The sequence below is a fragment of the Apis florea genome, unplaced genomic scaffold (assembly GCF_048593485.1).
Source record: "Apis florea isolate Af1SG1 unplaced genomic scaffold, ASM4859348v1 contig_3696_pilon, whole genome shotgun sequence".
NCBI classification, from domain to species: Eukaryota; Metazoa; Arthropoda; class Insecta; order Hymenoptera; family Apidae; genus Apis; species Apis florea.
The window spans coordinates 4,174,595-4,201,715 of record NW_028256809.1 but is presented as its reverse complement, the minus strand read 5'-3'; the positions used below and the strand labels follow the sequence as shown (position 1 = coordinate 4,201,715).

The 27,121-nt window shown below is 33.8% G+C and overlaps 1 long non-coding RNA gene across 1 annotated transcript in view; it reads right to left on the bottom strand.

Annotated features, from left to right (window-relative positions):
• Window positions 1-5,248: 5,248 nt before the first annotated feature.
• LOC105736593 (uncharacterized) overlaps window positions 5,249-27,121 on the bottom strand; it is a 62,104-nt gene continuing 40,231 nt past the window's right edge. The window contains exon 4 of the long non-coding RNA XR_015294253.1: window positions 5,249-5,379. This is a non-coding gene — a long non-coding RNA (uncharacterized LOC105736593). The remainder of the gene's footprint in view (window positions 5,380-27,121) is intronic.

Sequence of the window (27,121 nt, the reverse complement as noted above, 5' to 3'; positions counted from 1 at the left end):
CAAATTTATAGAAGATACCAATTTTCTAACAATAAAGTTTTAAAAAATTATGAATTTCTAATATGGAAACAGATTATATATTATAAACATTAATTTCTAGTTTCTATTAATTCTTTTCAAATTTAAAATTTTTCTTAAATATGAGCCTAATGATATTCATCGCAATGTAATAAAGAAAAAATATAAGTATATAGATGAAAAAGAATGAAAAAAAAAAAAAATATCAAAGCGAAACGAAAAATTGCCAACAAAAAACCTTCGCGATTAAAAAGTCAAAGAGACTGCGACGCTCTGGAAGCAATTTACAATGCGCACAAACACAGACTCTATTGTCACATGTCCCTAAACCATAAACGAAACGCTACTCAGTGCCACTATGCTCTAAAAAACAATGAAAAGCTTCTATACAGCATGCACTGACCCTACCAACTGCATTGCGCATGGTCACTAAATTTCCTGAAAGTAAAAACTTCGTTAACGGATAGAAAAAGGATAAAAAAAAAATCAGACAATATCCTTTATCGTTTTCGTTTCCTTTGCTTACTATTGTTTTCTTAAAAAGTTTATAATTAAAATTTCTCTATTGATTTTAATCAAATTGAGAAAATTAAGATATAATAATTGACAAAAAATAAAGACTGTGAAAAGATGTATCAAAAATATAATATATAATATATAATAAATATATATATATATATGTGTGTGTGTGTGTGTGTGTTTTATATATACATATATATACATATATATTATTTAAACAATTATGAATTATGATTTATGAATTAACGAACAAAATGAAATAATAAACTCTAATCATTCGATTTATCCTGTAGCTATGCTGTTAATAAATGAATGTATTAGGTTATGTGTAACATATTGAGGATATACGTATCATACTTACAAGAAATAATTAATGTTTCTCCATTTTCGAACTGCAGAAATTTTCCCAAACATTCTTCATTATAACGAAAATAATATTGAACACACTCACTACACTATATTTGCACTAAAAGATAATTCTACGTGAATACGAAAAAATATTCGACTAACTTCTTATGAAATTTTTCAAACTGAATTTTCTTACTGCGTCATTGCAGTTTACTTACATGATGCTGCCCTCTAATGTATATATTCAAACTGATCAGGTGTCATGGCGTCTTTACTGCGCAATATTTCATCCAACTGAGCATCAAGTGTCATGGCGTGAATTAGGGCTTGCTATTATTCGAATTTTAAATGATTACATTTGCATCAATGTAAATGTACAAATTTAAAACAAATAAATTCAAATGACGTATTTTATAATAACGAATTAATACAATATTGCATTCAGATATATATAATATATCACAATAATTTGATATAGATTACAATTTGTATTCTGCACTTATTAGAATAAATTATTCGCAATATTGAATAAATTTAAAGTTAAAATCTTATGAATATGGGAAGACAATATTGATAATATACAAATAAACGTAATACGAATAATGATAATGTCTAAAAGAAGTTAAAAAATAATAAATAAACGTACCTGGATTTTAAAGCGGCGTAATAATACGTCCTACTAGTTCACTGTCCCAATAACTAATGAAGATCGCGAGTTTCGTAGTGGGGATAACAGATTCCCCTTCCATTAATTTTACCGGGTAGAACGTATTCAATGTTATTAAGTGTTTATAACATGAATATATGATATTATAACTTTAAGAAATAATAGATATAGCAAATATATGTTAAAAAATCTTAAAAAATTGTAAATTTATCAATATTTAAATAAAATATTATATATTTATATCTTTAAAGATTTTTTTTCTTTAGTCAATATATCAATATAGAGATCAAATATATGTTTAAAAATTTAATATATATAATTTTTAAAATATAATTATTAATTGTAAAATTCTAATAAATTATTATAATTATTTTCCATTTGATTTTTGTCGAAATTTAAAAATATAATATAATATCTTTTATACATGATATATTATATATATTATAATTATATATAATAGCTTCTATTTATTATATTTTTTATAAAATATTAAAATAATTAAAATAAATAAATATAAAATAATATCATTTGTACTATATAATATTATATCTTGTTTATTAACATCTAAATAAGAGAAGTAGAAGAAATTTTTTTTAATACACCAAATCATATATGAACATTACATATCATGAATATCAAATTACAATATTTAAATGACAAATCTTTAGCATTAAAAAATTTATTAAATTACAAAATATAAAAATTCATATAATTAATTCATATAGAATATAATTATTCCTTTATTAAAATTAATTCTATATCATTATTTCTTCTCAAATTAATTTTTTCAAATTTTTTAGTACAATCCCATGCATTTGTGAAGTCACATTTTATGAACAAATTCCTAAAGGAATATTTCACATTGAATTAATTCAAACAGTTACCATTTACAAAACAACATCCAACGCAACCACCATTTATTGCTCGAACAAATAATCGAATAATTACTAAGTAACTTAACATAATACTAAAATATCCAACCTACACCCTCCGTTTCCACCACTTTCGGTGTCGAACCATACCCAAACTTGTTTCACATGCGGTGAACACACCTTGGACGCAGAAACGCGACCAAACACGCATCGATAACGCCACATCCGCACATTTGTCCGCGACAATGGTCTCGTTTATTCCGCCACCGGTCCCAAAAACCATGGAGCCACCATGAGAATCGCAAATTGTCGCACGGAACGAGGGCGATCCCCAAAGAGCGGCCGGGGACGAACCGCGTCAAAGCCAGAAACTTGGCCGCGTTGTTCTATTATGCAACGGAAAAACCAGGTACAGCAGCAGCTGCACGCGACGTTAGCAATAGAATTTACTACTCTTTCGTCGACGACTTCTTCCGTCGAGGAGAGACCGCGCGACGCCACCTGAAATATCGATGAGGAAGCAGGCGAGCACGAAATCGGTGCTCATCCAGTTAACTTGTGTTACTTTCCAATTCGTTCACCTTCCAGCCCGGGATCGAACGAGCATTTTGCAAAGCATTTCGCCGGATGATGTATCGCGAATCGAGTGTTCGCCACGGCGCTGAAACGCACGGATGCGAATCTTTGAAATTTATTAACCGTGGAGGGATGACGGCGCAGTGGAACGTAAACAAGATTCCATATTGCGCTTTCCAGTGTTATATCTGTTTGTAACTGGAGAGCAAAATAACGGTTGGCCCCCCCTCTCGGTCGAATCCGAGCAACTGCACAGTTGTGCAATTTGTCGGAGGTGTCGCATATATTTGTGCACATTGACGCGAAAAAATATTATTAGAATATCATTTGTTTCTATGATCTCAGATTTATCGAGAATTGAACTATTCCGAATCGATTCCGATGTTTTATGCAGTTCGATTTCTGTCGATTTTTACGAGTATTGAAATTGGATGCTCTGTGATTCTGTGAATTTGACCATGCTTTCATTTCGCTGTCTTTTCGACGGAAGAATAGTTTGTTATATTATCCTTTAATTCTGTGTCTTAAAAATATAATTTGTGGACCGATGAAATATATAAATTTCAAGCAAATGCTTAATAAGAAAATAGGGGAAATTTTATTTAAGAATCGTATTGACTTCAATATTTTGCACGCCCAATCTTTTAACATAACTTGGACAATATAAATAAAAATAATACTGCATCGAAGTATCAAAAAATATCTCGAATACCAATATTTTTTTTTCTCTAGTATTTCAATTGAAAAATATTCGAAATACTTTTGTACAAATGAAAAATATAATATTCAACTTCAAACCACGAACTTTTAATTGGTTATAAAACTTTTTTTTTAGAACAAAAAAAATAAATTTCCAGTTTGTATCTATTTGTACGTGAACAAAAAGTGCAACATTCAATTTCAATTTACCAAGATGTATCGTGTTTCCTCAAAATGAATTCCAGACTTACAGGAAATAAGCGAAAATGAAAGATTTATTCCTTCGATCCAATATATTATTAATGTTACAATTCTTTTCATTTCTTTTATATTAATTTTTATATCTGTGTATAAGAAATTCAAATTTAATGTTGAAATTGCAATAACAACAATTGCATCTATCCTAATTCAAAAAATTTAAAGACACGCAAGAAATATTATTCTGACTGCACTATCGTTTTTGAACAATTTTGTAAATTATTCAAATTATTCATTTTACATGCAATACTTGGAATACTTTGCCGAACCATTGTGCACGACCAGTTACTTCTGAATTCTCCTGAATTTTATGGAAATATGGAAGAGAAGAGAAAGGGGAGCGGCGCAGATCAGACAGATTAGTTGGTACGATTGTTAGCCGAGGCTAATCGCACACTGCAAATGAGCTATTTCGTTTTCTGCGTTGATTACGCGTCAGCCAATGGTGATAACGTTTGTATAGAGTCCCTTTATATCGTCCAACAACAAGGATTCCAAAGGATTTCACGTGCAACGTAGCTAAATTCACCCGTGAAATTGTGGCGCAACCTTTAGTCTCGTCACCGGCCTGTCACAGAGAAATCTCGTGATCCGGGTCAATGTGGCCAAAAGCGTACCAACCCCGTTCGAATCGGTTTTACCTTTTCCACCGTGAATTCGATTCCAATTGAAAGTTATTAGCGTGAATCGAAAGTGTTTCTCTCGCCACTTTTTCCTCTTCGCTCTTTCGATTTTGTCACTCTTTCCTTTTTTCCTCCCCCACCCCCTCTCTCTCTTTTTTTCCCCTACCAGTTAGATGACTCGCAGCGGTTGAGTTCTTTATCGATGTCGCAGAAAAGGAAATAATTGAAATCTGAATCTCGTCGCCTCGAATGGTTTTAATTTTCAGATCGCGCTTTTTTTCTGAGGGAAACAATGCGTCAACCATGTTTGCAACAGCGCGAAATTATATAAATATTGACGCGAATTTTGATTTTTGATCTCGGATTCCGACGATCATTGGAATGTTCTGGGAAATTCGTTGGCGATTATAATTCTTTTTCAGCTTTTCTTTCTCGACAACAATTTTCGAATTTATTATTGAACAATAGAATTAAAATTCATACTTATCACGAGGAGTTTTTTTTCGTCCAAAGTTCAATGCAGCATCCATCGTCATCTTCATTATCAAGTACCATTTCTTGATTGATCAACGTGGGCATTAAATTCTGTTAAATATATCATATATTATATTATATACTAAAATATAATATTTAATTAAATTTAATTTTAGAAATAAATAACAATATACTCCCGATAAAGCGACATCCAATCGATACGAAATCTTTTTGCAGATCCAATTTTATTTACACGTTGCTATTATCCGGATCTTCTTCGGTCAGCTATTTCTGCAACGGGCAGAGTACACGCCCTCCTGAAAATCTAATTAACCGGTTGCAATTACTAACTCCCTCTCCCCCTATGTAATTACACTTGATTCTCATATCCACTCGACGTCGCGGCAAAATATACTTTTTGATGAATTTCCGTGACTCGTGCGCGTTACTGCTTCCTTTGCAGAAATTTTCACGTTTAATTGCGCAGGAGAACGATCGACTATTAAAACCACGCTTTAATCTCTCTTATTGTGTTTTTTCGAATTTTTTACCGAAGAAAAAAAAAACGCAATTACATTTACGATTCGTTAGTGTTCTATCGTGATAAATTAAACTATAAATTATCATAAAAGAGGAAAAAATCAAATTCCATTTGACAGCTGTGGATAATAAATATTGTTCGTTAATTGATTAAATGTTGATTATGCTCTTTATGCATTAATTTTTTTCATTTGTCGTCTGGTGACGCTTTGATTTTATATTTATAAAAGTCGAGAAATATGTAATGATAATTTGTAATAGAAAGATTACACTTTTGTCGAAGATATCACGAAAATTGAAACGAGCATTGGAATTAAAATTATACAAAAATTGAATAATCAATAAAATGATCAATTTTTCTACGAATGTAAATGTAAATCTTATCTAATCATAGAGGAAGAAGCATAGAAGAGTATTATAATATCGCTAAAAATTAATATTTCAAGTATAAGAACATATTCCTCTTACAATATCCTCGAATCTTGTCGAGAGAGAGAGATTGCAAAATACAGAGAATACCCGAGGAAATTCGATATCCGCATAAAGCACTTGAGAACCGCGTTGGTCTATTGAATTCATGACACAAGGTGACCAAGTTCACGTGATCAAAGAGACTAGTCTGTCTTCTTGGATATCACGTTCACGGAAATTCGAAGGTTGTCGAGAAATTTGCGAGGGGGAACAGGTTCCAAGCATTAGAGGAACCATCAAGGAACTTTGAATATCTTCAGTTTCCTTTTTCTGGCAGAAACTTTGATGCCAAAGATCCCTTCATGCGTTGAATTCATAGACAGAAAAATATTAAGTAAAAGGAACGAAGAAACGAGAAAACTCTTAGTTATATAACAATTGACGATTTATACAAATTTTTATATGATAACCGATACTTTGCAACATTACAAGAATATTCCAAATACGTGCGATAAACTGGAAATGATTTAAGAGTTAAAAAGAATCGATCATTCAAATTATTAAATTATCAGATTATTAAAATTATTAAATTTACAAAATAAATTGATACGTTCGTTCCAATAAACCCTGATTTAATTTTCTTTATCAGTGTAACTGTAGAGTAGTCATTTTTGCGATAAATAATCGTAAATAATCGGAAATTTCAAAATTAATAATATTTAATAAATAAATTCAATATATTTACGATTATATCTCGGATGTTTATAAATTAATTTTATTTCATCCGTTTAATAATATATTTCTCCTCTTTTTTGATACGAAAAAAAGAAAAAATAAACAATCATGTTTATTTTTTCTTCTATTCCAAACTCACGTACATTTTTCGTTCAATTTCAACAATCGGGATGCTTAAAAATGATTCATATTTTTTTTTTTTTTTTTTTTTTTTATAGGTTCAAAAGGAATATAATCGATAGAAACGCAAATATCTCGTCAACCGCGCATAGAGGGAGCGTTTTTATTTCCCCGCAAAAATTCACTTTACTATCCTGTCAGCCGAACGAATTGACGAGGTGATATATATATATATATGATATAACTGGTATTATAAATGTTTTTCGTGTGAAAATAAACGTCCGATTTTCGAGGATAAAAAAATAGAGAGAAGAGAAAGAGAAAGGGAAAGAGAGAGAGAGAGAGAGAGAAAGGCTTGCGCGATATCGCGTTTACTATATTATTAATCGTGAAAACGAACTCGCTTGAATTATGACGTCGAAAATGCTCGAGGCAGCCATTGCACGGACATGTAACGATTTTTGCTCGTTGCAATCGACAACTCGCGTTATTTAGTGTTCCCTATCTATTGATCAGCGGGGATGAAACGATCGCAATGACAAAACTATAGCATCACACAAGTCGTATCGTGTACATTTTTATTTATCGCGTTTAATTCGGTTGCCAGATATTTTCGTAACGATGCGATACGAAGTAATATCTTTTTAACCATGCTCGTTCGCGAGTAAATAGCAATTCATCTTTCACCAAAACTTGAAAGGAAGATGATATATGTGATTCGACGTTTGATTCCTTTTTGAGAAATTCGGATCGTGGAAGAAAAATCCGATTAATCGTGTTCCTTTCTTCTTTTTTTAAATTTTCAATTATTTTTAACATCCAAGTTACTTCCACTGATCCAAGTTTTCGCTCGAGAGAGAGAGAGAGAGAGAACGTTAAAGGATTTTGATACATCGAATCGATCTCAATCATAAATCTCCGTCAGGAAAGGATGACAATTCGAGGAGAAATATAAAGCGAGGACGAAACACCGGCGATTAGAAAATTTAGGAAAAAGTTGAGCAAGAAAGCAAAAGTTAAAAAAAAGCGTGGAAATCAATGGAGAGATGTATGATGGAGAAATAGGACACGGTAACGCCATCTAGGAGGAGCGGAAGCTAGGCGCGGGATTAACATACAAATTCGCAACGAAACTAATAAAATTTCCATGATCCACGAAGCGAGGCTGCCATGATCTGCATAATTCCAGCGGCGTCGACGTTCGATACCACGTTTTCCAGGGGGTGAAGTTAATAAAACAAAATTCAAAACTGAATATAGGTATATCCTTTGGAGGAACGATCAAACAGGGCTCACGTTTCTCTGCTAACTAAATTCACTTCGATATACGGCGTTGAAAATGGCTCGACTTCGGCAAGCAATATTACAGAGATCACTGGCCAGATAGCCTTCACGTTGCACGTCCGATAAGTCGTTTTACGCCCGTTGTAAAAAGCTGAAATATCTCCTTTCCACGCGTGACGCTGAAGTTGGTCTTTTTTCACCAACATTCCCTCCGAATCCGATGAAAACCTGGCATGCAGTTTGAATTCTCTGGCAAGAGATTCTTCTTTCTCGTTTCTGCTACTTTTTTTTTTTTTCTTTTCTTCTGTATTTCATTTTGATCAAATTTTCGTTTCATCTTATAGGTTCGTTCGATTGAATTTTACGAACGTTGAATATTGTCTTCTGATATTACGCGCCATTATCCGTGGCGTGATTTCGTGTTTGAAGGAATTGTTTGTTAATTAAAAATTACACGACGGATTGTTGTTACGATATTTAAATATACATACGAATGGTTAAATTGTCAAATACAACTAGGGAAGATGAATCAACTTGATATATTTCGATTATTCACAGCTTCAATTTTGAAATAATAAAAGAATGGAAATCGAAATTCTATTGTTCTTCGATTGCTCACTCATCCAATATTTCGTGAATTAAAAAAGATATACTCCACTCTCTTTTCACTTGGATAAATTATTTGATGATTTTGCTTACAGTTAAAGATTTCAAACATTCGTCGTACACGACGAATACTAAAAAATACTATTTAATTTATTATTTCTGGATAAAAACTACTTACTCGATTAAATATCCAATAAATTCAATATCAACGAATCGGTAATATTAACGCAATAATTATCGAAACATTTCTCGCCAATTTGAAAAAGGGCTCGACAACCGCGGCCTCATTATTATTCACTCCATTACCAGCTATTATAATCCCAAGCAAACCGTTCCAAACTTTAATAAAAAGTTCTCTCCGTTGTTTGATCGAAGTACAAAGAGGGGAAGTTTCAGGTGTTGACTGAAATACGAATGAAATCGAAACTCAATTCCGCCTGATACTCGATAACGCCGAGCTGTTTTTGAAAAGCGAGTCGTACAAACGACAGCTAGTTTCCCTTTGAATGTCTGTTCCCCCGACGAAATTTAACGAACGAGAGAAGGAGGGGAGGGGGAGAGGAGGAAGAGGACAGCGATAATAAAACTATCAAGCATCGTGTCGATGTCAAAGAAGTAGCCCGGACCGACGAGCATTCGTTCCTCCAACTTTTGATATCTCGTTGATAAAAGTGACGTTTTCTCAAAGTGGCGAGAGAATCCCTTGTCGTTGAAGATGAAAACCAATTAATAGATTTCACTACGCGTTGCACGGTGGACAGGTGTCTGATGAAATGGTTGATTCGGTGGACGTTTCTCCCCGGTTAACGAGGATCGAATTGACGTTGAAATATAACGTGTGTTGGTCGCGCACGTTTTCAACCCTACTTTACGAATGATAGATTAGCAATAAATATAGTTTGACCGATATGAATTATGCGTTTCGCGTTTGAGGAATGATTTATTTGATCGAATGTACGAAAAGTACATTCGTAAATAATTAGTTCTGATTTCTTTTCTTTACAAAAATAAACGTGAAATTATACTTGGTATAAATATTTTTTGTATATATAATTTATATAATTTTGATTTTTATTATTTCATACAGTTTTCTTCGTTACAATAATTTCGAAAATTTTAATTATAAATTATACTCACACATCGGCATTCTCACACATTCGCATGAATTTTTTAATTCATTTCCTAATGTTTCTTAATGTTTATTGCAGGCTAGTCGTTTATCTTATTCATTCGTGCAAAATTTATTTTCCCTCCCCTCGGTGTACATAAATCTTGCTATTATTTATGAGAATTTCTCCCTTCCTTTGTTCCGTTCCATGAAAATTTTAACCCTTATATAACGCAGCAAGTTGCACTTTTTACGGTTGCAAGGTTCAATCTTCTTAAAAGACTCCGTGATAAATAACCTTCTTTTCCAAATGCTGAACGTTGTCGTGATCATTGCATAGAAAAAGAATACACTACACGATTTAAACCTTCTTCTTTCAATCGTTAAGTGATATATTTGGAAATAATTATTATTTAAATTTATATCAACAATTAAAATATTCACGTCGAGTAAATATCGAATAAACCGAGACGATGCCTCGACCAAAAACTCGCGCAAATTCCGATCAAGCAATTAAAATAACACAAACGTCGCGAATTCGAACAAGCGCGCTCGAAATAAGAAATAAGCTCGATGCGATTCGAACGAACTCGATAGCGATGGAATCGAACTGGCCGCGAATTCGAACAAGCACGTTCGATGCGTCGATTCAATTACGGTTCGAACGAACTCGGTAGCGATGGAATCGAGCTGACCGCGAATTCGAACAAGCGAGCCCGAAATTTGGCTCAATATGGTTCGAATGAACCCGGTAGCGATGGAATCGAGTTGGCCGCGAATTCAAACAAGCATGCCCGAAATATCGGCTCGATGCGATTCGAATGAACTCGATAGCGATGGAATCGAGCGGGTGCAGCGGGGAGAGGAAGTTTGATACTTTAAAACGTATCCGCAGGTTTGAAGAGAGTTTGAACGACGAACTCGTACGTGTCGCGAAACCTTAAAACACGGAATGCGAGCAACAATCGCGAGTGGCGGATGGCAGGTCTCGAAACTCGCTTCGAATTCCCCTACTTTATGGCTCTATAATTTTGCGCCGTACTTCAGCCCGGCCTTGTGCAACCCTCGTGTCTCGAACGGGCACGTATAAAATAAGATATTGCGGACAGAGGGATAAGGGTTGAATGCGGAAGATTTACGAAGATACAAGGATTTAGGAAGAGAATTTTCTTTCTCTTCTCTTCTCTCCCGTTGCTTAATATCGCATCTACGAGTGTTCTACATTTGGATTATTAGTGGCATTTTTATTCCGTAATGAAAATGGCATGTAAGAGTTTCCACGATGAATTTGCGAATTGGCGAATCACGAAGTAATGAATTGTAAAATTATATACAGTTACAGTATAAATTTTTATTAGCAATCTTCAAAATTTTTCTTGAAATTTTTTGTTTTCAATTGACACATTACTTTATATGATATTGAAATTATGTGATAGAAGAAATTTATATCGGAATATATATCGGTTGATTCGACATCAAACTTCATTCGTTACCTTAAATTATTTTGTAAATATCAAGTATCAATGTACTCGACTCGTTCCATTTCTCTTGCCTTGAATAGTTGCAGTAACCTATATATCAACATCGAAAAAAAAGGGGCAAGAATACGCTTTCTTGCGGGCAGAGGAAGAGAGCCAAGACTGTCTTCGAGACTTAGACAGTGAATGGAGTGATCAAAAGACGACGCTGCAATTTATCCTGCTTGTCACTTCGTCGTAGCGCCAAGAGAGAGAGAGAGAGAGAGAGAGTAGCGTGCTGATTATAAGATACAGGCGAACATCTAGGTATTCATGAAAGCCCCACAGATCCGCCTAGAGATTACCCAAGACTTTTATCGATTTAAGGTCTTTCTCGTTTGTTCGAAAGTAATTTTTACAAAGATATATTCTACCTTTTGATGAAATAGATCATTTTTTTTTTATTTCATACCGTCTCCTCTTTTTTAAATAATGTATAAATATCTGAGCCAACAATTTTTCTCTCCAATTAAATTTCACCTTTAAGCTTAAGAAAGAATTAAATTGCTCGTATCTTGCAAAAATAAGATAAGCAATCAACATCAACTTTTGGCTAATATAAAACAAAACTGTATAAACTTTTACAATCGTTAAAATTATTATTCCATGGAAATTGTGTTTGGAAAATACTTTGGAGGAAAGCTTCGTCTCTTCGACTCGAATCTTTAAAGTATCTCTCTCTCTATATATTCCACCGCATCAAAACATCATCCCAAGATCCAAGATCTCTAAATTTACCAACTAGAAAGCTTCCCAGCCGAACGCATTCCTTGAAGAGAGACGAAAAAAGGAGCAAAGAATACCCCCCTCGGTATCTGATATTCAAATAAATGCACCGAGCCATCAGAACTGGTATGAACGCTCCACGAAATTTTCCCCCTTCGAGTCTTCGACAATCGATCCTCGAACCAATAAAGAAATGGACGAAGGCTAAGTGCGCATTAAAAAGAAAGAAAAGGAAAAGAACGTTCGATCGAGAATCGAATTCACTTCAATCCTTCTAGTTAATTAACAAAAATCTTATCACGATCCTAAAGAATTCTTCTCGAGGAAAAGGAGCAGCCAACATCGAAGGGAATCTGGGGCCAGAGGATAATCAGAAAGGCGGAATATTAGTCTTTTAAAGAATAAACCGGTCGAAAGCCTCGTGTTAGGCAGGCGCAATCTGCAAATATTGCGCCTGTTCCTTTACCTTCTGTTAAAATTCTCGGATTAATAAACGAAACGAGATCCAAGATGAAGTCTTTCTCTCTCTCTCTCTCTCTCTCTCTCTCTCTCTGCCTCTTTCTTTCCTTTCCTCCATCCGATTTCCTTTAGATTCGAACCTACTTGGAAACGGTGGTTCCGTAACTGGAGCACAATTGAAACTGCTTGGAGGAAAAGAGAAAAGAAAGAAGAAGAAGAAAATGAGAAGGAAATAAGAGACTTTCTTCCCCCCTCCCTATCCTCCCCTCCCTCGTCGAGATTGCGAAGATTATCGCGAGACACGAGATTTAATTTGTTCGTTTAATCGTCGAGCGGCTCGATTCGTCGATTTATTTAGATTTTCCCGCGAACAAGATTCCGTTATTGAATTTTTCCTCCACGATGAAATAGCGCGCGCGTGGTATATGGAAATACAAGGGTTGGCTGGGCGCTCGCTTCCCTGGAAAATTCAAATCTTATTCAAATGCGGATGACCCGACGTTTAACCGCGAAATTTCGCGATGATCGTATGGAAATACAGACGTTTGCGCGCGCACACCCACCCCCTCCATCCATCCCCAAAGTTTGCCTTCCGATGGATGGTCGACACGTCGTATATCGATATTATTTCAACGTTTTCATCGATGGATCTTGCCGTGTCGAGTACGTTTTGTTTGAGGATGGTGATAAAATCGATGGTGGTGGGATTATATTTGAAGGATAAATACAGGATTCCTCGCGTTATTTTTATATTACACGGATGAAAAGTTAATTATTTTGATTCGAGGAAAAATATAATCTTTCGTTTAATTTTGAATTTGAAGATTTGAATTAACGGTAGTCGAGCGAAGAAATGTATATCCTCTCTGCATAAAATAAATTAAATCAATTTGATTCGAGCTACAGGGAGAAGAGGGTAGATATCGAATTAAAATTTCTCCACTTCGATTAGAAATTTGCGTGTTCGTGGAATTAAAGGAGATTCGTCTTGAACGCGATTCCATTACATTAAAAATCCTATCTCGAAGAATTAAACTTGTGTATAAAAAGTGTTGTGCACGCGAGTTGTTAAATCAGTTTTTAAAGATATGAAAAATAAATATAGAATATATAGGTACGTAATTCCGAATTATTGAATCCCGAACAAATATAAAATTAATATTGTTCCACGCGAATTTTAATAAGAAAATATATATATATATATATATTGGTCAGGCGGTCAAATATTTGATCTCACGAATATCGAGAAATATTTCATCAAAGTTTATTCCTCCTTGTTGATACGGAAAAGAAAAAGAAAGAAAAAAGAATAATACATAAAGAATCGTTCCAAGAATCTAATTAATAAATCGAATTTACGAATAACACTCGCGCTTTGAGCAACGATTCCAAAGCATTCTCTCGCAAATAGGGCTTTCACATGCCGTAACACGATCCTGTAAGTAACCTAATTTAGGGGTGCATTAAGCTCGGTACGCCTGAAGTCAAATTCGATGCTTTGCCGACATCGTCACAGCGAAACTATCCAACCAACCGGTTGTTCCAGTTTCGAAAAGAACCACTATCCTGGAATTTAGAACGTTGAAACCATAACTCGAAACAAGGTTTCCGATTTCACCTCCGGAGGAACGAAAGAACCATCACCATCTCCTCCTCAGAGGAGGAGGAGAAGGGGTTGGATTAATCGAGCGATTTCTGGGGCCGGAGACCCCCAGCGTCGTACAGCTATCTGGCTCAGGCAACGATGCGATCAATGATGAAGTAGGCAATTGACAGCTGTCACTGGAATTCCGCTATTTCTCTTGATAACGCCAACAATAGCCAATAGAAATCACAATGCGCCGCGACGATTCCTTGTCGAGCCGGGATCACATAATAGTCACTGTCATAAAAGACTATCGTGACCCCCTGTGGGAAACAATGGGCCCTCCCCCAGGTGTTAACCGTGACGTTGAACGAGCCCTTGGTGCTCCAAAGGTGTTATCTTATCGAAAGATCTGTATTAATTCTTTTGAATTTGGAAAGGATTCTTTTTTTTTTTTCTTCAAACTCTGATATAATACGAATTTCGCTTAATGCGACGTGAAAGATTAAGGGAAGTTCGAATCATCGTTTTGCTGGTTTCGAATTTGAATTACGAAATACGAAAAGCTTTGATTGGGATATTGGTGGAATTAATTATTAAAATTTAACTGACTGAATGAAAGTCTGATTTAAAAACTTTTGATAAAAGGAAGGAAGAGAGATTTAATTTTCCCGACTCACGTTTTTTTCAGGCACTTTCGCTCGAGATCAAAAGCTGGCGGGAGGAAATGTGTTTGGCAATCACAATTTCACCAACGGACCAACGTTCGAAATGAACGTTCCACGAAATGTGACCACAGCAGTTGGCCAGACTGCTTTCCTTCATTGCAGAGTTCATCAACTGGGTGACAAAGAGGTAAGAGGATTTTACCTGTTACTTCCTCTCTGGTGTACCATTCATCCAGGAAGGGGGAGGGGGAATAACGAGGAAAAATGATCTAGCATTTCATTGCTGTTTAATTCCTTCGATGCAACACGTTTCGAGTGTTAACAATAATTCCTTTTGCGATATAAAATATATACCATTTACATTTGAAACAACTAGAATTAAAATATACATATATTTTGGAATTTTGATTTTTTCGAATTTCCATTTCAACTTGTTCGTTTATCCATTCGATCTTTTATAATTTTTAATCTTACGAGTAAAAATTAGAAAAATCGAATTAAAATTTACCAAATATATAAAGAATTCGAAGGAAGAATAATATCGATTAATTACAGAATTGTTCAATTTTCAAACTGAAAGAAGAAAGACAAAAAGAAAAATAATTGTTCGCAAATTTTCGTTAACCTCGCTCTCCTTTATCTTCCTCTTCTTTCTTCGATATAATTCTCGACAAAGCGAGAGAGAGAAGATAAGAAGGAAAGAAAAGTCACGTCCGCAACTTGATCACGGGATCAAAGGCGATACCAGTGGCTGGCCCAGTTGCGGTCACGGCCACTGGCTCGTTTTTCAAAATCTTCGATCCAAAGCCGTGGATCGATATGGATCCGACAGACTTGGGGAATAACATTACCACGAGGTTGCCGTGCGGTTTTCCACTCGTCGATAGAATATGCATGGGGCGCGCTCTAAGAAGGGAAATGGCCTCGAAGAGCGACGAGCACGTGTGCGCTCATTAAATTTTTCATTTTATATCGCGAAAAATTGCGGATACGTATATCCGGCGGGAAAAACGTGTACGGAAAGAGTAACAGGTGGAACAGCCGTTTAAACAGCGTATATCGATCCCTCAACTTTATCGCTATCGATAAACAACGTTATGTTCGATGAAACTGTATCGATGATCGATAGAAATATAGGCTTGGGAGTTAATTATTTGTAAACAATACGAAAATCGTGTAATAATTTTTCATTTCGATCCAAGCAAGGATAGAAAGATTGTTATTTAATCGTTGATAATTTTAAATACGATAATATTTTGTATACAATAATTAATATGTTGATTCAAGAAGTACGTGTTTCAAAAAATTTATGTATTCGTTATATGATCGTATCATTGAAAGGATCGATATGTCGTATGAACTTATAAATAAATTACGTTAATCTTTATTTTATAAAATAATGTATATTTATTTTCACATTCTCTCACATAGAAGAGAAATTTTAAACCGACGAACAAGAAGATAAAAATTACCATACGCGATTTAAAATCTCGACGATTAATTAGGAAATGCGAAAACCGTGATGATTTAAATTTGCCGCGTGTATGTTTAAAGGGAAATAAAATCGTACAACGCGTGTAATCATTAATTACATCACGTGGCGAAGAAAAATCGCATTAATGAGATTCTAAAATGAATTCGCAAAGAAAGAAAGCAATTACAAGTTAATAGAAAAAGAGGAAAAATTATTTCTACGCGAGAAATAAAAAAATCATCTTCCCTTCCTTCAACTTCCTTTCTCTTATTAGAAAAATTTTCCTAAATTTCTCGACAATGGCTCGCACATCCGATTAAGCATTAAATCACACGTATAAACAAGGAATTTGACGAATATGTAACGGGCAAAATCTACGACAAACGTCACAGTTTTGTAAATACTGTAAATTGTTCGATATCGAGAGCTCGACAAACGCTTGCTACGATAATAGCAATCGTACATATTTATATACTAATCGACTTTCCGTTGATACGAATTAACGACACAAACTAGACACTAATTCATTTGGAATGTGGATGACGTTGTTGCAGAGCTTTCGATAATCGGATTGTCACAAATTTTATCGTCCCTCATCAGATGTGCATATTAGAATAGGAAAGGCTACTTCAACACGATTCGATTTTCATATATTCATCCTTGCACCACAAATGAAAATATTCGCCATTTCCTTACTCGTATAAGCAGTTGTAAGACGCAAGAAATATAATATTTCTTTTGATTCAGAAATATATATAAGTTCAATTTTTATAAATTACGTTAAGAGTAATTAACAATCGAACGATTCTCTTCAAATTCTCTGATAATTGTTACAATTTCATTTCGTAAAAATCAGAGATCGTCTCTTTAAGAAAAATGCTTCTTCCACCGCAAGTAGTGCAAGTCGATAATTGGATCAGTCTTGATCTTCAACTCGCCATTTTCTTACTCGCACAAGCTTGCATACAGTTGTAAGAGGTAAGAAATATAGAACACGTGAATATTTATGATAAATATAAATTCAATTTTTATAAATTACGTTGTGAGTAATTAACAATCGAACGATTCTCTTCGAATTTTGATGATTGTTCGATGTTTCGATTTCACTTTGTACAAATCAAGGATCGTCCGTTTAAGAAAAAACTTGCTTGTTCCACCGCAAGTAGTGCAAGTCGATAACAAGATCAGGCAGCTTGATCCTGGACTCGCGCAACGATACGAGTTCACACGAATGAAAATCACGAAGAATCAGAAATTCAAGGGAAATTTGATAAATGCGCAACGTTTCATAAATGTCTATCGTAGGTTTAATAAGAGAAGAATGCCGAGTTAAGTCTCTTCCTTCTCCCCGTCAAACGATGTAAAAATTAAGGAAACGCAATTATGGGCTGTAAGCACGTTATAAAGAAGGATATAACGTCGTTACGCCACGGCAAGAGTCGCTCCACGGATATTTCCTAATTTAATTCCTCCACTCGCTCGTCGGAGGAATGGTACTCTGGATGCTGTTGAAAAATGCAACTTAACCACGGATGCGCAAAGAAAATGGCACATGGCTAGGAGGTCACACGTGATGCGTGGTGAAATCTGAACCGTCTATCCCCTTCTTCTTTTTTTCTTTTTTTTTTTTTTTTCTCTCTCCCTTTCCACGCTTTCAACGTCGAAAAAATTTCGAGTTTCGGGTTTTCAGGCCGTGGCGCCGACCAGAATATCGTTTCATCCCTTCTAATTAGGTCACAGCTTGTCGGTGGATGCCCCTTTCCTTTTAAAGCCATTGATGTTCGCCGAATGAGGCAATTAGAAGACCCTTGGAATAGGCCGGAAAGGCCGAAGGAATAAAGCCAATCGATTTTATCTTTTGATATATAAAACACGAATCATTACAGAAAGAATTAATCCCATTCGATTGGCAGAAAATATATTTTCTGCCTGTCGGATAATGGATTTATATTCGTGTCCATTCTTCGTGCGATGTTTTCTTTTCCTTTTTTTTTTTTTTTTTTTTTAAGTTTATCGTTACGCGAGAACCATTACACTGAAAGTTATATCGAGTATTAATAGAGTTCGGTGTTATTTCATTTTATATATAATGTAGGTTAGAGTGTTGAGAGTTATGGAATTGAAATATTGATTACGGCATAATTTACATTCGGGTCAGCAACAGCAAATAATAAACTTTTTCAGCTAAATTTATGTAATAGAGCTGTGCAAAAGTTGGTTTTAATTTGTTCAATATTAAACGTCCTTCTGTTAACGTTCGCAAATTAATTAAGGAAACGAATGAGATAGATGTAAACGCAATGAAATGGAATTCGGACAATAAAGATAATTATGATAATGATTTTTGTCATTATATTTTTGCATCAACGAGGCAATTATTACGAGAGTGATGATAAATAAATATGTATTACAAAGAAATTACTCTTATCAATCTGAAAAGGAAATCCATCAAGAATCAAGTAAGCTCTCGATTTATCCAGCATTTTTATCAAAGAGAGATCAGGCTCTTTCATATAAAATTATAATCTATCAAAGAAACCGGGAAATATTCGTTCTAACTTTGTAAAATTCATAGAACCAAGAATTTCATTAATCAATTTACAAAAAAGAAGAAAAAGAAAATTCTCAGAACCAAGGAAGATTATTGTCCAATTTTCCATTAAAAAAATTTCTTTCTTCAAATTTTGATCTCTCTCTCTCTCTCTGTCTGAAATTTCACTCGTTCTTCTTGTCTTTTTCAGTCAATACACATTCTTCTTTGAATATTGAACCATTAAATTTATAAGAATAGTATTTTTCAAATCGAAAGTATCAATTTAATTGGACCAGGTTAAAGGGTTAAGTAACAGGAATTTTTATTTATCGTAATAATGGTCCATTTCGTTCGAAATGGTTACTTGGAACGCTGATTTTTATTATTATTAACCCTTTCGTTGCGACCGTTTCTCAAAGGGAAGATTTTTCATCTTGGAAGAGAAGAAAAATCGTTTTTTTGAGGGGAGAGAGAGAGGTAAGAACACTCCCTTTTCGGAACGAAAACAACATCCATTTTTTAATTTATTATCTTGAAACGTAAATTAACTACCGGTAATTACACTCGGTAGATAGAGAGTGGAATTAATTTTGTTACCCCTTTGTAAATTTTTATGAGAAAACAGTAGAAACGTTTGCAGACTGCTTAATTAAATTTTAGATACATTTTAATGGACTTTTAATAAAGATATATATATATTTGATTTTTTCGTTGCTTTGTATCACGATTTTGAAAAAGAGAGATATCTTTAACGAGTTACTTTTTCTATATCTCTAATTGTCGATTGTGTAATTAAATGGAAAAAGAGATCAGGATGGAAAATAGCAGATAAATTTAAATAATTAATTATCGCTATTCCATTGGGATTTTGTATTTTAGATCTAATTGACATCAAGCTTTAAATTTTGAAAGATAGAGTAGATAAATAGATGATTAAATAGATGATATATCTATAATTATTTTATTTTATCGTTTGATAATGGATAAATGAATATTATTTGAGAAAGACTATCCATATTTCACTCACGTTTTTTACGCAAATTTAAAAGTTAAATACGATATTTGAATAATAATAAACTCACCGATGAACGTTGCCTGATAATTTAAATATCTTCTCGATTCTAAATCACGAAAAAAGCTTTGGTGTCGTTTTGGTGAACACGTGACAAACAACGTGGGATACGGATGGCCAAATTATATTTTACGTCTTATGACGTTGCCGAATGATAAAGTAAAATTTCAGAGTTGCATGGCTCTCATAAATTCAGATAATTTTATGCAAGCACATTTATCTTGCTCATTTTATGAAACGCGTAAAACGTAAAAACGTAAAATTGTCACCCTTATAAATGATGTACAAGCAACCTAATAAATTTCTTAATTTCCTTGTCAACTTCAACTGTAAGTTGCTTTTCCAATTGCTAAAAATTTATTCGATATATTTTAATGCCTACGTACAACAATATCCAAATTCACCATTGTCCAAAATTAAAAATTAAATCAATCCTCTCTAAGATACTACAATTTCCTTTTCAATTTATCAACGAGTGACAAAAAATTACTTCGTATATACAGTATCTTGAATGAAATTCATTTCTTCAGGAAGGTACAATATTTTTTTATCCAGATTATGAAGACAATTTCCAAAAGCCTACTCGACACCCAGAAAGAAGCAAATGTATCAAGAAATATGACGTGACCATTAAGCTAACCGGCAAATCAACCTAACGCATGAATGAAGATAAATCAACAAGACACACGAGAAAATGTAAATGTCTCAGAACACGATTGAAATAACTATTTTTCCCTAAAATTCAACTCTCGATATTCAAAGCTACACTCGCGATTTCAATCGAATTGCAGAGGAATATAAAATTCGGGGCAAATCGAACAATTCGACGCGATACGCGCAATTGGCGACACCGGCCAAGGGTGGCTTCCTTCTTTCGTAACAAAGTTAATAACGCGCGTCTAATGCTGTTTAGAATGTTGCGGAATTTCGACAGAGTGTTTACTCTGGCATATTATGTCAGTGGTTTAGCCCCGCACGAAATCGGAACATTAACTACGTTTGCACGTGTGCCGACTTCGCGCTGGCTTACGCGGCTTACACACAGCCTGCCCATCCGTAAAATGGCGTGGAGCATTTGCATTGCTAATTTCCTGTGTCGTTTGTTGACCCGGAACGGAAGATCCACTGTCGCCTCTTATTTGATAACGAAGCTGCTGAGATCTGCCCTTCTTTCTTTTCGTCATTGATCGTCGATGGAAAACATATTTTCGTCCGCGCATCTTGTTTTCCAACGAAGTGTAAACAGAAAGTGGATTACGTGGAAAATTGACGAGTGGATCATCGACGGATTTGCATCGAAACGATAAATAGAAACTGGATTATCTTCGATGGAAAAATTGGTGGCTGGTTCTGCAACAGGTTGATTTGCGAGCGTTTGAACGAGATTGGCTAATGAAAAATTGCTAATGATTCGCATTATACGAAGATATTTCAAAAAGTTTGGATCGAATTATCGAGGAGAATCCGCATTCCCGTTTAGTTTGGAAGATGATCGCGTTTGATAGATTGAAATGGATCATTCCGTACACTCGAAAGATTACATTAATAACAATGGTCTGCAGAGCGATAATAATTGTGTTCCGTTACGGTTGGCTGATTTTGTTGAGACCGACTCCTCGAGCTTTCGACGAGTCGAGTAATAGTAACACCTGCGCGCATCGAAGCGGATTACAAAAACTAAGAAATTAAATTTTGACCGACAATTTCTCTTCGCATTTCCTTAATTATTGAAACAAAGAATTTCCTTCGATTCTCGAGATACTTTTTATCTTTCGAAAAATTAATAATCGTTGCTCAACGAAAATTTTGTGTCAAATTTCGATCGAATTTGGGATAGAAACAGAATATTAAATCCTTGGAAATACGCTTCTGAATGGCACGGATGATCCATACGGGTGAAATTTAGCCGGCACTCGTGGGCTTGATATGAAATCTCAAGTTTGGCAATTCATATACTTGGAAAATATAGGATGTGATGGAGCAGATGCTACTAAAAGTGATGCACAGGCTATTTTCTCGAGAACTATCATGATTCTTCCATTTTTCTTAAATTTCTTGTTCATTCTGCTCGAAGAAAAAATTTCTTTTTACCGTACTCGTTGAAACGGATGTCGTGTACGTGGCTTATTTGTAACGGGTTATTCATCTTTCGAACAATGTGCTGCCTTTAATTGACACGAATACTAAATATAAGCCAACGTAAGGAGGACATTCTTTGAGGAGAACGTAAGGGATGTTTATACGCTATATAATACAAGGGTTATAAATATTATATATACGTCGATAATGGAAGGCGAACATATTCTCTTTATAAACAATTAATTTTATATAATAAATGGGTCAATTAATGAGTCACCTCGAAAAGAATAACGAGATAGAAATAATCATCGTCATTAACGAAGCTTAGGGGTAAAATATTATTATTTCACTTCTGTCCACTAATTGTAATCCAAGCTTTTTTATTTACTTTTTACTACATTACGGTATTGTAAATTGTGCAAGGAAAATTTAACAGTGTAAGAGGATTCGCTTGTATTATTACTAAACAAAGCACACAGCACAAATAATTAAAACATCGCAGTAATGAATTTCGCCCGAACATTACAATTATTCCACGATTAATCTTCATAATAATTCAAAATTCATTATCGTAAACACATTATATTAATTGACACATTAAAGTATTTGATGATTTTTAAATCATCTCGAGAGTGTAATTATCGAAGCAATCAATTTTTTTTTTTTCTTTATTTTCGAAACAGATAAAAACGTTCCAACAAATAACGAGATATTTGATACGCTCCCCAAAGATACATAAAGTTGAGCCACTGTTCAAGTCGGTATGAAAGTCGCAAATTTATCTGGAGGAAAGCCCTGTTCGAAATCGAAGCCGAGGCACGGTCGTTTCGAGTTTCTGCTCGTTTGAGGAGAGACGTTAAAGAAAGTTTAATTCGAGCAAAGTCCTCTTGAGAATGCCACGGAACGAAGTTACGGGGGCAAAGTGTCAACGGTAGGCAGTTTCGTAATTTAATCGTTTCGAAAGAACTCACCTTCCTCGTTTCGCATAAATATCGCTTGGGAGACGTTCCGTTTCGTTTATTAGCCACCGAAAACTCGGGCAGAAAGTCGAGACCATTGTTTGCACCGACTGTCCCAACTTTCAACCCGACAGGATTATTTGCTTTTTCTTTTCGTTTCTTTTCTTTTTTTTTTTTCGAGATCAAAGTGGAAGAATAGAGTCTGCTCTCTTATTCCTGGATAAAGTCAAAATATAATTGTCAAAGAAATTCTTCGAATTCTTTCGGCTTGGAAGAATTTCAAGTCTGGTTAAACGAGACCTCCAACGTTCCAATGTAATTTTTACACGGTTCTTGGAATTTTAACAACTTTTGGCACAACAGATGTGGTACTCTAACAGATTAATCCCAAGTTTTGAAAATTTAAAACCGTTTTTCCATTCGATTCATCATTTTTATAAAATTTGACGTCGTGATATTATCACGAAAACTTATTGTTTAGAATTAATATGAATGTGGTTGAAAAATTTATTTGCCAAGAAAATAAAAAACGAATTTCTTCTGTAAATAGTGTAGAATTTCATTCGAAAAGGAATTTAATTTCGAGATTCTCATTCCAATTAGAATTAAAAAGGTTTAATTCTAATTTGATGCAAGTTAAATTCATTCATTCGCGCTTCAACGGTTGAAGAGTATAATAGAATTCGTAAGGTAAATGGATTCAAGGAGTTTCCGATTTAAAGTAAATTGTTATTAAAGATTACTAATTTGTTATGCACAAATGTTATACATGTGTAGAATAATAATGCAATAAATAGTCATCTTATAATGTTTTTTTTTTTTTCTTTAATTCCACTTTCCTCGATACGAATTGAATTGGCAGTGAGTGGCTATTTGAATAATTCAATTCTTGCGAAAGATTTTCCACAATTTTCCACAATTTTATATATATATGTATATATTCAGATTCAAGTTAAACAAAAGTCGACGTAACAAATATTAGATCTGTCAGAAAGTTTTATCATGGATTACGCTGATGACGTAATATATTTACCTTAAGGTTCGCCACAAATATAATTTCCATTAATTTCCATGACAAAGTCGTGCTTTTCTGACAACCCATGATGCATCTCACACTCGTGAAACTTTTACGCTTCGAGTCGAAGTGATTCGAATATCATCGAACTTCTTCGATATTGTATTAATGATATTTTCTTTTAATATATATATCATCTAATCTAAACAATTTCAAATCGAATCCATAGAGTTTAAATTTAATTGCAAATTTGGCTTGGAAAGATTATGTGTAACCTTTATTAAATTATACATAAATCTTCGAATAATTTCAAAATTGAATTCAAACTAAAATTCACAGAGTTATTAAATTTATTTAAAAATATAATTGAAAATTTGATCGAAATGGCATAGCTTTCGAGAATTATATAATTTTACACCACTTCAGTGCAAAATTCGGTAGAAATTGTAAATGTGCAAATGCTGATTCGATTGAAATAATAAAATTGGATATACGCTCGTCTTTGAATAATTTCAAAATGTGTGAAAACAAAATCCATAGAAATCGAATTTAAAGATAGAATAATTATAACTTCGATTGGAAGAGATACTGTACATTAAAATTCTTCAATAATTAATATCCACGTCCAAAATATTTTAACACATCTTCTAATATCAGAATATATTTTTAATAAAAAGCAATTACTTTTCACCGATTCTAATAACAATTCTAACTATTAAAAAAAAAAAAAAAAAAAGAAAGCTTAAATTTGTCAAATTGAATTTCAAAAACAACGAATTTCAGAAAAGAACGAGATGAGATATTTTCACTCGAAACTTATATATCTTCGTGTGAACGAGTTTCAAATAGTTTCGAGAGATTGTTTAATAGAAAATATTTATGCATTCCGAAAGAGAAAAGGAACAAAGAAAAAAAAAAAAGAAGAGGAGCAACTTGGGGCATAATACAGTTTGGAAAAGTCGATTAAAGCTGCCGCTTCGAAGTTTCGACGATCTCGACGATCGTTACAGAGAGTTTTGATTGCGTAATGAGCTCATTAGTGCTTTCTGAATTGCGGAGAGCTCATGGTGACATGAAAGGTCGTGGAAATTTGTTTTTTTAACAATTTTATCCGCTCACGCCCTCTAAATATCCATTAAACAAAATATTACATTAAATAAATTCATAAAGTAAATTCGTTATTCGATAAATACGCACTGGTGATCGAATCTGAAGAAATATCTGCAGAGATTTATATTCAGCAGGCTCGGTCGATGTTCATTAAACTGATCAATTTGAAATTAATTTGAAATTAATGAAAACTCGAAAACGTAAACGTTTTGCAAAATGATTTGACGAAGAGAGAGAAAGAGAGAGAGAGAGAGAGAGAGAGAGAGATTTCAATTTATAATTAATATTCATAACATATTAAAGTGGAGAGATACTTTTCATAATTATATTCAAATAACGAGAATCAAGAAGTTTCAAGTTGTATCAAATTTAAAATTTAAACTGAACTGCCGTTTAATCGCTTCCAAATGAATACAATTTCATAGATTTCAAAGAAAAATATTCTCTTCTTTTCTTTTTTATCGAATTCAAATTTGTGTTCGCTTTTCCGTTAAGTTTTGGATTTTAAGAGAAATTGTGATTAATCATATAGCGATTTACGATCATTACTACATTATTTTACTATTTGGATGCATTAATAACAACTATTCTATAAAGATAAAATATTTTCACAATTGTAAAATAAATCATAATCAGGCATAATCAATATTGCAAATTTTTCGTTTTCGTGAAATGCAAAAATAGCAAAAGTTCGTCTAAGGGAACGATCTAAAATTCAATATACCAACAATTTACGAACGATTCTCTTTCTTTGTATTGAATTAATTCCTTTCCCTTCGATTTAATTCAATTATGATGAAAATGTTAAATTTATATTCCGATCAATTTCTCGTGCTCATATTCAGTTTTTCGATACAAATGTCTCGTAGAATTTTCCAAATTAAGATTTACATCATTTTCACCTTCGAAATATGAGATAATTTATGATTAACGCGATATGAAAAATAATCAACGCATCGCATGAAACATCGCGTTGCACGGCTCGTTGTTTCGAATCCTTTCTCATAATTTAACGTTCCGAAATATAGATTCCGTATAATTCTCCACGACACGAACAAATATATCTTTCAATTACTCGGAACAAATTGACAGGAGGATATCCGTTTGTCAACGTAGTGTGTACAAATTGGAAGCGATAATTGGTGGCAAATTTTGAGCGATATCATCCAGGATGTATGAATTACAAATAGAAAATTGGCGAGACCGTGTGCCAATTAACCGATTCAATTCTTCTGAAACAATAAGTTTACCATCGCAATAATAATAATCTATTCTGACGTTGTCGACATTCCACAGATTAAATTCGAATTGTAATTTACGTTAAATTTGACTAATTAACGAAGAATATATTTAAAATCGATGGTAAATTAATATTGCAAACAGTTTAGAATTTAGTATAGAATATATTAATAAATATTCTACTTCATCGTTACTCGACAATAAATTGGACTGGATATGCTCCAAAAAAGAATCGAGAAACTTTCGAATCAACAAACAAGATTATCATCACCTATTCGGAATGAAAAAATGGAGATATTAAAGAAACAACAGTGATTTTTAACGGAGCGAATTTTACTAGCCGATGTTCTCGTTAAAACTTTATCAAATTCTCGTCCTGAAGAAATGCACTTTCGTTTATATTCATTAACGCATAAAAAAAGGAACGATTCAAAAGTTTTCTTTCTTTTTCAATTCATCTCCCGCTCAAAAGTTTCGAAACATTCGCTGAAAATTAATTTTTATCAAAAAAAAAAAAAAAAAAAAAAAAAAAGTAAATGACTTGTATCTCGTTAGCGAGAATCCAAAGTTGCGTTAATTACGAAATATTACCCTCGCGGTACACGGAATATTGGCCCTCTTACTTCACTTTATAATCGTATTTAGCTAATATTACGCAGATGAACAAATGATAACTCATCATTCATCTTACAAAATATAATAAAACCAGACTGCTCGTAACGCCAACTCATAATTAAACAGTTATCTCAATTCATTCTCATCCCAACTTACTTCTCATCTTCAGAACAATCTTCATCTTTCAACAATAATATAACAATAATTTTTCT